An 18,546-nucleotide genomic window follows, 5' to 3' on the forward strand; every position below is an offset into this window, starting at 1 on the left:
TTTAGCTCACTGCACCATCCCAGCTCAGAACTTGGCTATATGCAAATTAGTCTGTTCCTGTCCCAGTGCATGATGGGAACAGGGCAAACCAAACTACCAAGCCAATTCTTATACTGGGAAGGAAACAAGCTTCCGGGGACCGGTTTCTGCCATTTCAGGCATCGTCGGCCCGGCTTGCTTGAATCCTGATGGTACAATGAGCAAGGGACTCACATCTGAGTATACCCTTCCACGCTTATGGTGGACAAAATGATTCAGAAAAGGGGGTGGTGATGAACAGAGTGCCTGAATTAAGCAGACCACTCTTACCCAGTCCAAAGATCAGGGCTTGATCCATCACCGTTTTTTAGCTCACTGCACCATCCCAGCTCAGAACTTGGCTATATGCAAATTAGTCTGTTCCTGTCCCAGTGCATGATGGGAACAGGGCAAACCAAACTACCAAGCCAATTCTTATACTGGGAAGGAAACAAGCTTCCGGGGACCGGTTTCTGCCATTTCAGGCATCGTCGGCCCGGCTTGCTTGAATCCTGATGGTGCAATGAGCAAGGGACTCACATCTGAGTATACCCTTCCACGCTTATGGTGGACAAAATGATTCAGAAAAGGGGGTGGTGATGAACATAGTGCCTGAATTAAGCAGACCACTCTTACCCAGTCCAAAGATCAGGGCTTGATCCATCACCGTTTTTTAGCTCACTGCACCATCCCAGCTCAGAACTTGGCTATATGCAAATTAGTCTGTTCCTGTCCCAGTGCATGATGGGAACAGGGCAAACCAAACTACCAAGCCAATTCTTATACTGGGAAGGAAACAAGCTTCCGGAGACCGGTTTCTGCCATTTCAGGCGTCGTCGGCCCGGCTTGCTTGAATCCTGATGGTGCAATGAGCAAGGGACTCACATCTGAGTATACCCTATCACGCTTATGGTGGACAAAATGATTCAGAAAAGGGGGTGGTGATGAACAGAGTGCCTGAATTAAGCAGACCACTCTTACCCAGTCCAAAGATCAGGGCTTGATCCATCACCGTTTTTTAGCTCACTGCACCATCCCAGCTCAGAACTTGGCTATATGCAAATTAGTCTGTTCCTGTCCCAGTGCATGATGGGAACAGGGCAAACCAAACTACCAAGCCAATTCTTATACTGGGAAGGAAACAAGCTTCCGGGGACCGGTTTCTGCCATTTCAGGCGTCGTCGGCCCGGCTTGCTTGAATCCTGATGGTGCAATGAGCAAGGGACTCACATCTGAGTATACCCTTCCACGCTTATGGTGGACAAAATGATTCAGAAAAGGGGGTGGTGATGAACAGAGTGCCTGAATTAAGCAGACCACTCTTACCCAGTCCAAAGATCAGGGCTTGATCCATCACCGTTTTTTAGCTCACTGCACCATCCCAGCTCAGAACTTGGCTATATGCAAATTAGTCTGTTCCTGTCCCAGTACATGATGGGAACAGGGCAAACCAAACTACCAAGCCAATTCTTATACTGGGAAGGAAACAAGCTTCCGGGGACCGGTTTCTGCCATTTCAGGCGTAGTTGGCCCGGCTTGCTTGAATCCTGATGGTGCAATGAGCAAGGGACTCACATCTGAGTATACCCTTCCACGCTTATGGTGGACAAAATGATTCAGAAAAGGGGGTGGTGATGAACAGAGTGCCTGAATTAAGCAGACCACTCTTACCCAGTCCAAAGATCAGGGCTTGATCCATCACCGTTTTTTAGCTCACTGCACCATCCCAGCTCAGAACTTGGCTATATGCAAATTAGTCTGTTCCTGTCCCAGTGCATGATGGGAACAGGGCAAACCAAACTACCAAGCCAATTCTTATACTGGGAAGGAAACAAGCTTCCGGGGACCGGTTTCTGCCATTTCAGGCGTCGTCGGCCCGGCTTGCTTGAATCCTGATGGTGCAATGAGCAAGGGACTCACATCTGAGTATACCCTTCCACGCTTATGGTGGACAAAATGATTCAGAAAAGGGGGTGGTGATGAACAGAGTGCCTGAATTAAGCAGACCACTCTTACCCAGTCCAAAGATCAGGGCTTGATCCATCACCGTTTTTTAGCTCACTGCACCATCCCAGCTCAGAACTTGGCTGTATGCAAATTAGTCTGTTCCTGTCCCAGTGCATGATGGGAACAGGGCAAACCAAACTACCAAGCCAATTCTTATACTGGGAAGGAAACAAGCTTCCGGGGACCGGTTTCTGCCATTTCAGGCGTCGTCGGCCCGGCTTGCTTGAATCCTGATGGTGCAATGAGCAAGGGACTCACATCTGAGTATACCCTTCCACGCTTATGGTGGACAAAATGATTCAGAAAAGGGGGTGGTGATGACCAGAGTGCCTGAATTAAGCAGACCACTCTTACCCAGTCCAAAGATAAGGGCTTGATCCATCACCGTTTTTTAGCTCACTGCACCATCCCAGCTCAGAACTTGGCTATATGCAAATTAGTCTGTTCCTGTCCCAGTGCATGATGGGAACAGGGCAAACCAAACTACCAAGCCAATTCTTATACTGGGAAGGAAACAAGCTTCCGGGGACCGGTTTCTGCCATTTCAGGCGTCGTCGGCCCGGCTTGCTTGAATCCTGATGGTGCAATGAGCAAGGGACTCACATCTGAGTGTACCCTTCCACGCTTATGGTGGACAAAATGATTCAGAAAAGGGGGTGGTGATGAACAGAGTGCCTGAATTAAGCAGACCACTCTTACCCAGTCCAAAGATCAGGGCTTGATCCATCACCGTTTTTTAGCTCACTGCACCATCCCAGCTCAGAACTTGGCTATATGCAAATTAGTCTGTTCCTGTCCCAGTGCATGATGGGAACAGGGCAAACCAAACTACCAAGCCAATTCTTATACTGGGAAGGAAACAAGCTTCCGGGGACCGGTTTCTGCCATTTCAGGCGTCGTCGGCCCGGCTTGCTTGAATCCTGATGGTGCAATGAGCAAGGGACTCACATCTGAGTATACCCTTCCACGCTTATGGTGGACAAATTGATTCAGAAAAGGGGGTGGTGATGAACAGAGTGCCTGAATTAAGCAGACCACTCTTACCCAGTCCAAAGATCAGGGCTTGATCCATCACCGTTTTTTAGCTCACTGCACCATCCCAGCTCAGAACTTGGCTATATGCAAATTAGTCTGTTCCTGTCCCAGTACATGATGGGAACAGGGCAAACCAAACTACCAAGCCAATTCTTATACTGGGAAGGAAACAAGCTTCCGGGGACCGGTTTCTGCCATTTCAGGCGTAGTTGGCCCGGCTTGCTTGAATCCTGATGGTGCAATGAGCAAGGGACTCACATCTGAGTATACCCTTCCACGCTTATGGTGGACAAAATGATTCAGAAAAGGGGGTGGTGATGAACAGAGTGCCTGAATTAAGCAGACCACTCTTACCCAGTCCAAAGATCAGGGCTTGATCCATCACCGTTTTTTAGCTCACTGCACCATCCCAGCTCAGAACTTGGCTATATGCAAATTAGTCTGTTCCTGTCCCAGTGCATGATGGGAACAGGGCAAACCAAACTACCAAGCCAATTCTTATACTGGGAAGGAAACAAGCTTCCGGGGACCGGTTTCTGCCATTTCAGGCGTCGTCGGCCCGGCTTGCTTGAATCCTGATGGTGCAATGAGCAAGGGACTCACATCTGAGTATACCCTTCCACGCTTATGGTGGACAAAATGATTCAGAAAAGGGGGTGGTGATGAACAGAGTGCCTGAATTAAGCAGACCACTCTTACCCAGTCCAAAGATCAGGGCTTGATCCATCACCGTTTTTTAGCTCACTGCACAATCCCAGCTCAGAACTTGGCTGTATGCAAATTAGTCTGTTCCTGTCCCAGTGCATGATGGGAACAGGGCAAACCAAACTACCAAGCCAATTCTTATACTGGGAAGGAAACAAGCTTCCGGGGACCAGTTTCTGCCATTTCAGGCGTCGTCGGCCCGGCTTGCTTGAATCCTGATGGTGCAATGAGCAAGGGACTCACATCTGAGTATACCCTTCCACGCTTATGGTGGACAAAATGATTCAGAAAAGGGGGTGGTGATGACCAGAGTGCCTGAATTAAGCAGACCACTCTTACCCAGTCCAAAGATAAGGGCTTGATCCATCACCGTTTTTTAGCTCACTGCACCATCCCAGCTCAGAACTTGGCTATATGCAAATTAGTCTGTTCCTGTCCCAGTGCATGATGGGAACAGGGCAAACCAAACTACCAAGCCAATTCTTATACTGGGAAGGAAACAAGCTTCCGGGGACCGGTTTCTGCCATTTCAGGCGTCGTCGGCCCGGCTTGCTTGAATCCTGATGGTGCAATGAGCAAGGGACTCACATCTGAGTGTACCCTTCCACGCTTATGGTGGACAAAATGATTCAGAAAAGGGGGTGGTGATGAACAGAGTGCCTGAATTAAGCAGACCACTCTTACCCAGTCCAAAGATCAGGGCTTGATCCATCACCGTTTTTTAGCTCACTGCACCATCCCAGCTCAGAACTTGGCTATATGCAAATTAGTCTGTTCCTGTCCCAGTGCATGATGGGAACAGGGCAAACCAAACTACCAAGCCAATTCTTATACTGGGAAGGAAACAAGCTTCCGGGGACCGGTTTCTGCCATTTCAGGCGTCGTCGGCCCGGCTTGCTTGAATCCTGATGGTGCAATGAGCAAGGGACTCACATCTGAGTATACCCTTCCACGCTTATGGTGGACAAAATGATTCAGAAAAGGGGGTGGTGATGAACAGAGTGCCTGAATTAAGCAGACCACTCTTACCCAGTCCAAAGATCAGGGCTTGATCCATCACCGTTTTTTAGCTCACTGCACCATCCCAGCTCAGAACTTGGCTATATGCAAATTAGTCTGTTCCTGTCCCAGTGCATGATGGGAACAGGGCAAACCAAACTACCAAGCCAATTCTTATACTGGGAAGGAAACAAGCTTCCGGGGACCGGTTTCTGCCATTTCAGGCGTCGTCGGCCCGGCTTGCTTGAATCCTGATGGTGCAATGAGCAAGGGACTCACATCTGAGTATACCCTTCCACGCTTATGGTGGACAAAATGATTCATGAAAATGATTTTCTGAATTGTAAAATAAGTAAAGCATTGGCAGCTGGTGATTTTTCAAAGTGTAAAAAAGTTAGCCCAAAGTGAATCCAACCAATATAAGTCAAGATCAGGGGGAGGGGGTTCTTCCTCTGAGAAGTTTTTGAAAGAAAAAAAGGGCAAATAGTGCATTTTAAGCTAATTTAGAAAAAATAATTAAAAAGCAATAAGAATCTAGACCACATATAGGGTGCACGACAACTAAGTTGCTTCTTTGTTAATTCGATTATTGTAAGGAGGGAGGCTGAACACTTCTAATAAAGTACACCTGCACCCAAGTAAGCAGTCTGTGGACATAGTGTTGTGACTAAACCTGACTTGTATTTTTATTTGCCACAAATCTAACATAAAATAAAAACATAAGTGAGCAGTATAAGGCACAATACCCACCATGAAAGCTTTAATGTGAAAACACACTTCCTTCTGTAATAACTAAGACATACACAGCGACAGTCCTATACTGCCTCTGCATTGTGGCTTTTATTGAATAAAGGACACTAAATGGAATACATAATCTCCCAAATACATTCCATAACTATTTCTCACAACGAAACATCGATCACATGCATCAGTGTACAATATTGTTGCTCTATAAAATATAAAAGCCGACAGTTGAAAAACTGCTGAAAAAATATTTAAGAATCATAACAAAGCACACAGTGCATCACTGCTGCATAATCGGTAGAATTGCCTGTAAATTGGACAGTCACCCGAGGTCATCTCTGTACCCCCAGAAACATCAAAGTCCAAGATCATATAGGTGTATTGCAAGATATGGGAGATTGCATGCACCTTACCTGTTGCAGACTATGTTTGTGGTAGTACCAGAGAAATAAACAGTAAAAGCAGCATTCCAGACCATAAAACAGGAGCACAAACATAAAAAACTGCCTACTCTTTCCATTATTAAACGTTACCTCACTGTGTTAGTGATGACTTCACTCGGCCTCAGGAGTCTGCTGAGAGAAGGGTTCCCACTTCACCTCTATTCTCGCCTTTTGTCAGCAGAATCTGTTACGCACATTGCACTGCATTTTACGCTACTAAGTTAAAGGCATCAAATGGCGTGCCAACCACCTAGCTTAAGCTTTAGGCGGCAAGGAGCCTTTGATGCGGTTTCTAACACTTGCAATGATGTGAAACTCTAAGTAGGTATTCTGGGTTTGCAGACCTCTTTACAGCACTAAAGTGAAATAACGTGCTCTCTCTGACGTACTTTGGGTGCTCTTGGACACCAATCTATAAATAGGAGCAGATCATCTTAGTTTGGCACACATGTATCCATGTCAGAAAGTTGTGGTGGAACCTGCATTTGAGCAGCACTGATACTTGGTCCTGAATTCGAAAGTGGATCCAGTTTTAATCTTAAGAACCCGAGTGAAAGTGCACCCTGCTTTAATGTGAAGAGCCCCGAGTGCTTTCTGTCCTCTTACTTTCCCTGCTCTGCCAGTGGTTCTCTAATTACCCATCTGCCTCCTTCTACCCCTCTCTGACTGCCCTTCAGCCGTCTTACTCTGCTCTCTCTGCCTGCGGTTCTCTTACTGCCTCTCCTTCTCTGCTCTCCTACTCTCCCCGCTCTGCTTGCTCCCTGACTGCCCCTCTGTCTCTGCCCTGCTCCTCTGTCCTTGCCCTGCTCCACACTCTTTCTCTCGCTGCTCTGACTGCCCCTCTGTCTCTGCCCTTCTCTGCCCTCTTACACTGAGAGCTCTGTCTCTGACCGGACTTCCCTCTCCCGCCTCCTGCCACTTTCTGCCCCACTGCTCTCTCTGCCTCCCAGGCTCTCCCCCTTTTATTCTCCCCTCTCTGCCTGCGATCCTCCTACTGCCCCTCTTTCTCTGCCCTTCTCTGCCCTCCTACTCTCCCCGTTCTGCCTGTCCTCTGACTGCCCCTCTGTCTCTGCCCTGCTCCTCTGTCCCTGCCCTGCTCCACGCTCTGTCTCTCGCCGCTCTGACTGCCCCTCACTCTCTGCCCTCTTACAGTCAGAGCTTTGTCTCTGGCCCAACTGCCTCTCTCCTACCTCCTGCCACTCTCTGTCTCTGTCCCACTACTCTCTCTGCCTCCCAGGCTCTCCCTCCTCTTACTCTCCCCTCTCTGCCTGCAGTTCTCTTACTGCCTATCTTTCTCTGCTCTCCTACTCTCCCCACTCTGCCTGTCCTCTGACTGCCCCTCTGTCTCTGCCCTGCTCCTCTGACCCTGCCCTGCTCCACGTTCCTTCTCTCTCCACTCTGACTGCCCAGAAAACCCCCAAACACAAAGAAGCAACCAACAAAACACGAGCCTGGCGAGAAAAACACACAGGCAGCGGGCAAAGCACCAATCAACCAAATGTGGCAAACTACATCACTTTACAATTAAAGGGTATCAAGTTACATTTAAAATTTAAATGTACAAATCACAGATGGCAGTACAACCGCTGCATCAGTTGTGCATCTAGCCATCTATGTGTAAAATCACGCACCCAGTGGCTAATTAAAACTGTGATGATGTAAAAAAACAAAACCACACACACTTGCCACTTGCTGATCTAATCCTTTTCAGGGTCCAGGACAGTCCGATGGAGCCGTAAAATACAAATCCGTCACCTTGTGAGACAGGGTGCACCATCTGGACTCTGCAAGCAGTGAAGCAGCCACGAGTCCCAGACAACTGCAGTGGACACCTGCGCAACCTTGCCTCCACGCCGCCACCGGGTCCAGGGGTCTGCTGCTGGCTGCCAAACAATCCATCACTGTATAGTGGCGTACACGTGTGATGCACCTACAATTCAGCACCAGAAACAGAAAACTCGAGTCTGCGCAGTGTGTCTTCAGGAATCCTGTGGACAAACTGCGCAGATTAAATTTCTATGCTTCCTGCCTGCCTGGAGCCTCTACCCCACCCCTTGTCACAGGATGGGACCAACGACCCCATGACGAGTTGGAAATGGGTGGGGTAGCCATGCTCTTCGCTCCCTGATTGACGTGAAGCCCCGGGCACTGCAGAGCTTAAACCTGAAGCACCCGGGGCTTACTTTACCCCCACGTTATCAGGGGGTGGAGACTGATCCTCTGGGCTATGTGTTTGCCGAGCTGATGACCTCACAGGCCTCAGGTCGGTGAGCTTTTCAGCCCGGCAAATAGTTTGCCCAGCATCACTCAGCATTACTTATGGCCCCAACACAGAAAACAAGGATGGCATGTATACGACCGAATTTAGGTGAGTGCAGCAGCCTGCATTTTTAATAACATGAACAGCAAACGCTGTTTTTATTGTAGAGATGGTGATGGCCTGATGGGGACAAAAGTAAAGGGGGCGGAGCCCCAATACCCTTTGCGAGAAACTGCCACGGCATCTGGGAGGCGAGGATCGGGAGCAGGGGGGCGGCCGTCGGAGTAGCAGGTGATCGTAAGTATATTTATTTTAATTTTGTCTTCCTTGATGTTTTTATATTTGTATTCCCCCTTCTGCGTCCAACCACTACTCAATGCGAGAGGCAACTACTGAACTGTTCGTTAGTTAAGATCCTGCTACTGAGCAACTGTATCAAAAATGGGCGAGATGATGTTGTTTGAAGATGCTTGTCCTGCCATGGATTGGTTGAGCCATTTCCATTTAGGTGTGACCAGGAGATTGGTACATTTGATGGGTGGATGGAGGTTACTGATTTATATTTAAATTTCCATTAGTGGAGTAATCTCTTAATGGCATTGGAGTGGTTAGGAATGCCTCAAGGGCGACCCAGGAAGCAATCATTCGACTATTCATAGTATTTGGGTGAGTCTCAATACATCTGCTAAAGACGGAATACTGGAAGGTTCACTCCTTCAAATTGCTTTGGGAATTGAAGCTCACTGATTGAGATTAGGGGATTTTCGCTCCAATGGAAGGTGCTCAGAGTTCTGCTGATTTCCTGAAAAAAGGTGGATGGAAGGAAAGTGGGATGATTGACATCATCTTAATAGTGTCCAGTCAGTTTCATCAAGATACGTTCAGAAGGGCCTGGGAAATTGGCTTGTTTTGGATTTTATAGTGAATGTTTGTTTAGTTTACCTCTACCTAGTAGAGCGAGGTTACGTCGTCCGGCGAGTGAGCTGCTACAGCACCGATGCTACAATTTAGCGTTCCCTCTGCCAGCATTTGATGTAGATGTTTACCCACCCTATCTGGGTTGGTATTACCACAGGTACTTCATATTTAGGTTGTTTCAGTGCTTGGTCTACCCCTCATACTAACAAGGACGTCAACCACTGTGGAGATAGAATTTTGAATTCTGTTCCTGATGAATTGCTAATTGATCACTTTCGTGACTAACTCAGCAAGAAACATGTTGACCTCTCAAGTTCAAGTTCAAAAGACCTTTATTGGAATTTCATAAAATTCATAAAAGTACCGATGACAACAACAATTCATTAGATAAAATATACAAACAAATGAAACGGTGTTATACAGAACAGCGTTACATGATTTCATAGTATACACCAGTATTATATGATTTCATATCATACAATTCCATACAATAACAATGCAGTACGCTTCATTTCATTTTATTATTTACATTGTGACAACATTTAAAACTAATTATATTCAGGGATTTTCCATCGTTTTACGGGCTCGTACGGCCGATCTTAGGAAAGTGCTGGTGCGGAAAGTCAATTCATCGTTGCCCAAAGTAACCAACATGATGTATGATTCTTTGAGTGTGAGTGGTCTGTGCTTTTTGAAATAAGGAGTTAAAAACCATTTAATAAATCTAAGATAAAATTTACAGAAAAATAGGAAGCGTAAATCATCCTGTGTACTCACACCATCACAGGGACATGGAGTGAAATCAGCGCTATGCCGATATCCCAAAGGAAAAGACAATAGAAATTTTACTGTACCCGCCCTTAAGCGAAACAATAATGATCGCTCCCAGCTGGTCATGGGAAGGGAAAGATAAGGCGGCAAAGTTTGTCTACATAATTCATTTCCTATGTATTTCATAACACTTGATTTCTTTGATTCACTTCCTATCCGTTCGTTGTTGTAAAGTGCATACAGTGCATTTTTGACCTCGATTTTGTCCTTTGTTTCAATAGTCATAGGATTAGTAAACAAAGTGCCTTTATCAACTTCATTAAGTGATTTGCGGACTTCTGAGAGCCATGGGATTTCCATTCCATGGTCACAATTTAAGCAGTCCTTTATAATATTTTGTGTAAGGGCAGCAGCATCATTCCTCCAGATTCTAATCCAGAAGAGTGCTGGTCTAGCTCTAATAAAATCACTTAAATATGGAAGATTTAATTCACTATGACAAATAAAATCAGATGAGGAGATCGGTGCGCCCAACACTTTTCTACAAAAGCGATTTTCTTCCCTTTGAATACAAAGGCTGCTCCCCGACCCCCATACCTCAGCTCCATACGAGGCAACAGGTGAGCACTGTAGTTTAAAAATCTTTAAAATAGCCTTAGTGGCACCAACTTTCTTTGGGCGAGGGAGACTCAAAACAGAGTTGTTGGCTTTCGAGAACTTGCTCGTGGCGTGGGCCAAATGCCCACTCCACGAGCCGTTCGCAGCGAAAACCAACCCTAAATAAGGGAATTTGGGGACAGATTCTAGTTTATCTGTACCTATCTGTATAGTATTGAGTTTCCTTTTGCCAGGGCCACAGGACATAATAAAAGATTTTTTTAAATTTACCCTCAGATCCAGACCCTCCATAAAATTCACAAAACTATGTACAAGCAGACGGAGAGCATTTGGAGTGCGGGCCATAAGCACCGCATTGTCTGCATATAAAAGCACTGGTAGTGGTTTCCCTGAGATTGTTGGAACATCTGTGGTGGTTTTTTTCAGACAGTTCGATAAACCATTAATATAGATGATGAACATCAGAGGTGCTAAAACGCACCCCTGTCTCACCCCCCTCCCTATGTCAATGGCTCCTGAGACCTCTCCCCCCATCCCGATACGTACCCGTGCTTTCAGGTCAGTATGGAGGTAGGCTAAAAATTTTACAAGAGTGTCATCGAGGCCATTGAGTAAAAGGATTGACCAGAGTTTGGATCTATTCACAAGATCGAAAGCGGATGAAAGATCCATGAAAGCAAGGTAGGTAGGAGATGAGCGGGCAACACTATATTTGTCAATTATTAATTTCAGATTTAGGCATTGCTCCACTGTTCCCACCCCACTTCGGAACCCCATCTGACAAGGGTCCAGAAAATCTGTATCAATGGCCCAATCCAGTACTCTGTTATAGATAATGCGTCCCAAAACTTTTAGGGTGTTATCCAAAAGGGAGATGGGGCGATAATTCGCAGGATCTGACCTGTCTCCCTTTTTGTAGATTGGGACGATAATACTGGTTGCCCATGTGGCCGGCATGGCTGCTTTTGGAAGACAGTTAAAAATATTAAGAAGTATTGGTGTCCATAAATCAACATTATGTTTAATGATATCTATGGGAAGGCCATCAGGTCCGGGGGCCTTGTTACCCAGACTCTCTTTTATAGCTATTTTTACTTCATAATCCCGAATCTGTAGGCCACCTGATTGTCCTAGATTAGACAAAGAAAGATGCTCCTCAGGAGGAGCTGCATAGATTCTGGAAAAATGGGTCTCCCATGCTGCACTTGTTATATTACAGCTAATTTGGGTGAGCTTTTTTCCCATTTCCCTGGTTTTTCTAACAGCAGACCACTGTTCGGATAGTAAGTTAGCCTTCCTTTCAGATATTATAGCTTTGTAGTTTTTCCTGGCAGATTGGACAGTAACTTTACACCTAGGTTTGGCAGAGAGTGCCTTTCTTAGCTCTCTATTTGCCAAGGAGCAAGATGAATCAAACCACTTTGGCTCTCTGCCTTCCCTGGGTAATGGAACTGACAAAAGGGTTTTAATGGTTGAACACAATACTTCAAAATCAGCAATTAATTTATCATGATTATCACTTGGAAACAAACAAGAATCAATCAAATTTAAATGTGACTTTAGTACACTGTCTAGAAGGGCCCCACAGTCAACTCCCCTCCATTTCAGGCGGAGGCCGTCAATTGACGGTGTAATGTCCCTAGCACCATTTAAATTCATAAAGATCGGACTTGGTGCGAGGTTTAAAATTACAACCAGTGGATTATGATCACTAAAAGATGTTTGTACCACAGAAGTATTAACTATACAATCTGTTAACAGTGGTGACGTGAATACATAATCAATAGTAGAGCTGCTATCCCTGCTAATAAATGTAGGTACATAGGGGAAATTAGGGTTATACCCTACTTTCATAGCGTCAGCAAGGTCAAATTCAGTTAATATTTTAGACAATTCCAAACCTCTGCGTTCCGCTGAATCTAGATAGGTCTTATTTCCCGGCCCATAGCATTCTGTAAGTTTCACATTAAAATCGCCCCCTATTAGAATACCTGAATCAGTATCAGCTAATAAGAGACATTCCAATTTACTTAAAACCTTAGATAGTGTCAGAAGGTTCTTGTTCGGTACACAGTGAAAATCGTTGTTATAAAAATTAATTAAATAAACCGTGGTCTTTGACTTTAACTTATATTCAAGAATTTGAATATTGGGATTATCAGGATTAACACTCTGCAGGTCTCTAATTGTACCTCCTGCCAAGATCTTAATCCCAATGAATAGGCCACCCGCAACTCAGCCAAAACTGGGTTTAGGTGATGTTAGACTAAAACAATGATAGCCCTCTATGTACAGATTCCCAACAGCCCATGTTTCTTGAAACAAGAGAATATCCGCATCGTTGATTATCTCAATCCATGCAGGGTCCAGTAACTTAGATTCCAATCCTGCAACATTCCAGCTTAGAATAGATAGACCATTGGAAGTACAACGTTTCCCAGGCCTACCCCCAGTACTTCCTCCTTCATCATCAATTATATTAGCAACGACAGGCAAAGTACTGTTAGTGAGCGTGGTTTTCACAGGGCCTATTGCGTCCTGAGAATCAGCAACTAGTGCTGAGTATCCCTCTGGTTTGCAGACTGTGACTTTGGTGATAATATTACTTTTAGCCATTATATCCAGTCAGTCCTGCTCATCCAAGTTGGAAAAATAGTCAAACCGATTGTAAGTAGGGATATTAAATACTGGCCTACCTTCAGTTATAGGGGTGAACTGATGGAAGTCAGGGGCAGGATAGGACCTATCTCTATGGTTATATTGGTGCATGGTTGAGAGTTGCTGATGGTACAAAGGATGGGGAAAAGGTGCTGACATAGGAGCCTGGTTCTGCCAGTTGCGGCCATTCATGTGATTAAGAGTAAAATCTTGATTTTGAGTAAAGAGTGGTGATTTGATCCTTGCTCCAAAATTTAAATCTTGATAAGGGATTATGGGGTAATTCACCATGGCTTGTTTAGGTGGTATCAAATGTCTGTAAAAATAACCTAATGGAAGGAGTGTGGTGTTAAATTCCCGTGGTGAGGGTAATGGGGCACTTGCTAATGTTTTCTCTGCCCATTGTGGATTTTTAAAATTTATTGTAACACAATCACCCTCAAACTTTTTCCTGAGTGGGCCTATCCAGCCCACTCTCTGGGTGTTAATAATCTCCCTTGCACCTTCTATAGGAAAATTGCAATTTGCAATTAACCAATGTAAGGTTTTGTTTTTGAGGGATATGGGAGTTTCATCTTGGTCCTTCCTTAGTTTAGAGACATTAACTAGAACCAGCACAAATGCCCCACATTCTGGTGGAAGGTTAATACGGGAGGGGACTTGCCTTATTGTTTTTTGTGGCGGTTGGACCATGTGGGAACTACTTGCGGGATTCAGAAGTTGGCTCACAGTCGTCCCATTAGACTGTTTAGTGTTTTGGGCCCTCCTTGTGTCTGGGGCAACGTTATTGGTACTGGGATTAACTGTTGACTGGCTAGCATTGGTCCCTTTAGATGGAGCCAATGGGAGTTTGGCGACAGTATTTGTATTTGTAGTCGTTGCTTGTAAGATATTAGGTTTAGTGCCTACTGTTTTAGTGGTGGTAGATTCGATTACACCATTAACAGCACCTTCTTTAGATAGACTATTGATAGGGATGCTCAATTCGGCTATTTGCTTTTCGATCCGAATGAGCCTACTTTCAATAGGGGACAGATAAATACTAAGTAACTCATCCAGCCTTTGTAGCATATGATCATTTATGATCTCGGTGTTGTCATTAATTTTACCATCCTTATCAGGTATCCCACCCTGCTGCTCCTCCTCTCTTTCGTCCTCATCAATGGTCTCCTTTGTCTTGCTCATTTCTAGATGAGGGTTAGAGTTAGTGCCTTTCCTAGTTTTTCTTTTGGGCAGAGCGTATTTTCTAACCTTTGGGGACCAATGCTTCGGTGCGTGTTGTTTATGTTTTTGGATAGCACCCTCGCGTCTACCTCTTAAATGTCTCGTATTGTCTGCTGGTGTTACTTCAGGAGTGGGATTAATGTGCAGGTCTGCGGTCTTCTCTAGGTCCATACTAGAATCTGTCTCAGATTCTATCAAAGGAATTGAGGCAGATAGATTTACCTCACTAGGGATGGTGTGAATATCAGCGCGTATATCCACTAAAGGTCTGATATTATTAGGCATTACCTGATTGGGTGTAGTGGCAGAAGCAATGAGACCAATGGATGAACGTCTGGCGTGGGCAAGATCTTGAGAAACCCTCCGTTCTAAGAGAGAGATACCCTGATTTATGACATCATTGGCTTTGATGATAAAATTATCAATGGGGCCGGTTACTGGACCACCCCCAGCAGCAGCTGTTCTGCTGCGACTACCCCTTGGAGACATGTCACAGTGGAAAGTAATTACTAAACCGATCACAAGGTGGAATCAAACAACAAAACAAAATATGCTGTGAACAAATATATGGGAAAGGATATGAATGTCCACACAGGTTCCCAAGCACGGCAGGACAGTTAGCTAGATATCATTAGCTTAATGTTACCTGCGCAAATATGGTACAGTGATGTCAGTAGTTCACAGGGCATCTCCCCAGGCACATAGTCAAAAGTACAATCCGGTACCTTAAAATGGAAATGTTAGGGGGGTGCCCCCGCCCCGACCTCCTCCGGCATCTGAGGGCCAAAGAGGGCCCGCCCTTTTCCCGGGCTTCTCCCGCGCGCGACTCGCGTGGCGAGAGGGAGGTCAGCGTTTATCTAGCACCTCCGGGCGCTCCAAGCGCGTCACGGGCGCGCCGCCCCTGAGGCTGCTGGGGGCTGTGGTTCTCGAGTCTCCCAGCGCTCCCGCCAGGAATGGAGAAGTGCCGCCGTTCACCTCACGGCCTGCCCGTTGGCGAGTCCGGTAAGTTTTACTGGTCCTGGTGTTCCCCCTTGAGCTCGAGTGGGGTGAGCGTTTATCTAGCGCCTCCGGGCGCTCCAAGCGCGTCATGGGCGCGCCGCCCCTGAGGCTGCTGGGGGCTGTGGTTCTCGAGTCTCCCAGCGCTCCCGCCAGGAATGGAGAAGTGCCGCCGTTCACCTCACGGCCCTGCCCGTTGGCGAGTCCGTTAAGTTTTACTGGTCCTGGTGTTCCCCCTTTAGCTCAAGTGGGGTCAGCGTTTATCTAGCGCCTCCGGGCGCTCCAAGCGCGTCACGGGCGCGCCGCCCCTGAGGCTGCTGGGGGCTGTGGTTCTCGAGTCTCCCAGCGCTCCCGCCAGGAATGGAGAAGTGCCGCCGTTCACCTCACGGCCCTGTCCGTTGGCGAGTCCGGTAAGTTTTACTGGTCCTGGTGTTCCCCCTTGAGCTCGAGTGGGGTCAGCGTTTATCTAGCGCCTCCGGGCGCTCCAAGCGCGTCACGGGCGCGCCGCCCCTGAGGCTGCTGGGGGCTGTGGTTCTCGAGTCTCCCAGCGCTCCCGCCAGGAATGGAGAAGTGCCGCCGTTCACCTCACGGCCCTGCCCGTTGGCGAGTCCGGTAAGTTTTACTGGTCCTGGTGTTCCCCCTTGAGCTCGAGTGGGGTCAGCGTTTATCTAGCGCCTCCAGGCGCTCCAAGCGCGTCACGGGTGCGCCGCCCCTGAGGCTGCTGGGGGCTGTGGTTCTCGAGTCTCCCAGCGCTCCCGCCAGGAATGGAGAAGTGCCGCCGTTCACCTCACGGCCCTGCCAGTTGGCGAGTCCGGTAAGTTTTACTGGTCCTGGTGTTCCCCCTTGAGCTCGAGTGGGGTCAGCGTTTATCTAGCGCCTCTCTATATTATTAACCACCAAAACATTACATTATGTTGGTGGTGGACAAATTCAGTTTTTAAACTGACAAGTAGACTCACAGATTAAAAATTGTTTTAGAGTACTACTTAGTCTTCTTTAAATTTCCTTTACCCCACTCACACACTCTATATACTCATCTACACTTCAAGGCCCTATACTTGCATTTTGCAGCACACATAGAAGTAGCAAGTCACCATTATTGATTGTTTATGTGCAGGAAGGGACATATTCCTGCTCATAAACAATCATTCCCTGCAATGCAGACACTCTTGCACTATGGCACAATGGTGCCTGTGTTGGTGCTAGGCTGCTATGTTTAGCGCAAGGGAAAACACAGGGGTGCGGCGTATTGTTGTAAACACGGCGCATGCCTGCCTTTTTTAAATGACGCAGCACTGCAAAATTTCCAGAAGTGCCGCGCTGCGCCATTTCCTTGTACATATGCCCCACAATTTACCAGGCAGCTTCCATTCGTCTCTTGGGGATTTAAATGGTACATCTTCCTATCGTGACCTGTAAATTCAACTCTTGACCTTGGCTGGCCAGCTAGTTACGGCGCCCCAGCCTCTCTAGGCAGGGCCACCATAGTCTGACACATGCTTCATGGGCGTCCCTGAAGCAATTCCAGAACTCCAAGCCCCTGATTGATTACTGGCAGAAAACATCCATGGCTATGTAAGTAAGGAATACAATTCAACTATATTATTTTATACGCTACGTTTGGCAATCCTGCTCTAACTTCACTGCTGCAAGTACACAGGCTTGTGTGCGAGCATTCAACTCAGAGTTATATAACGAGATATATACCTTATGAACTAGTTACAGTATAAGACATTGTACACCAACAAGGAGCATAGCATGTCCCAGTACCACATAGCCACAACAGCATTTTAGCATGGGATGGACTGCAGAACTGCAGAAGACAATGAAGGCCCTGCATAAATACAGAAAACACCAGGATGGAAGTCGAACGATTCAGATCCAGGGCCTCTGGGCCCTAGAAGGTGGTAGGATGGTGATGAGAGAGGCGGTGATCAGCTTGCATGGGCCAGGCGGTCCTTCCCAGCTGTCGCATTCTGTGTGTCTGTGTCTGCCCCGAGGAAGGGCAGCAGTTACAGTAAAAGGCTGACCAATCAGGGGTTGACATCAACAGTCTACATTTTGCCAGGACTCCCTATGTATGTGCTTGCAGAATATCAGTTAATAGCGGGTGAGTCAGAGAGGAGGAGGCTGCCTGTGAATGGGGAAAGAGCTGCTGCCATGCAGTCAAAACACTCTGTTTTCTCTAAGCTCTGTGCTACAGTTGTGTGCTTTACCCTGCTGATTGCTATTGTGCGTTTATTTCTGCTGTGTGACTAATGTCACTACATGCCACAGATGTCACTGTGTATTCTAATGTGTGTAGCGAGTTCATGTGTAATAGTGCAGCCCTTTGACTATACGTGTTATAAATGTGCTTGCAGGATTCAGGGTCGATGTCATGAATCTTTATGTGAGGTGAAGGTTTTCAAATGCTGCCAGTAACAAACTATCTGTGTTGTGTGATTGTAAATCTCTGTATGTTATTTATTATTTGCACTATTTCGAACCCTAAAATTCTATGTATTCATCTCTTGTGTCTGTGGTGTTTAGCTCAGTAAATGGGTCAGACTGTTCATCTGTCAAGGATTGGATGCTGAGAAGGTCAGTTGAATCTTCTTCTTGATTGCCTGAGGAAAGAGTGGCTCCTCCCAGTATCCATGGTGCCACCCTCTGAACTTCAGGACTATTGACATTCTAGGAGTTCCTCTTATGGTTTTTTAAACTTAACAATTGTATTCACCTAGAATAAAAGTGATTTGGGTGCTCCTACTTATGGTGAGGATGCTTAACCATGCATGACATCCATCAATATCCTGCTTAACTGAGTGAGGAGCACACCAACTTCTTCTGAAAACTTGCAATCTCTGGTAAGCGCTTGGCACAGATGTAACAATATATTTCTGTGATTATGCCTATGTGATTGTATGTGGTGAAAATGTGTGTGTGTGCATGTGTGTGAATCTCTTCATGTATTTATGTGAGAGTATTACTGTTTGTGCTTGATTTATATTATGTCTTTAATGTACATTTTTGGGACTATTGGAGGGTAAAATTGACTCCTCTATCTCCAATATAACAAACCTTGAGGAAAATGCATATATTTGTGGGCTTGCATATACTATTGTAATTTCAGTTCAACAAACATTGTGGCAAGTGAATACAATGGGG

The sequence above is a fragment of the Lissotriton helveticus genome, chromosome 5_1, assembly GCF_964261635.1.
Source record: "Lissotriton helveticus chromosome 5_1, aLisHel1.1, whole genome shotgun sequence".
NCBI lineage: Eukaryota > Metazoa > Chordata > Amphibia > Caudata > Salamandridae > Lissotriton > Lissotriton helveticus.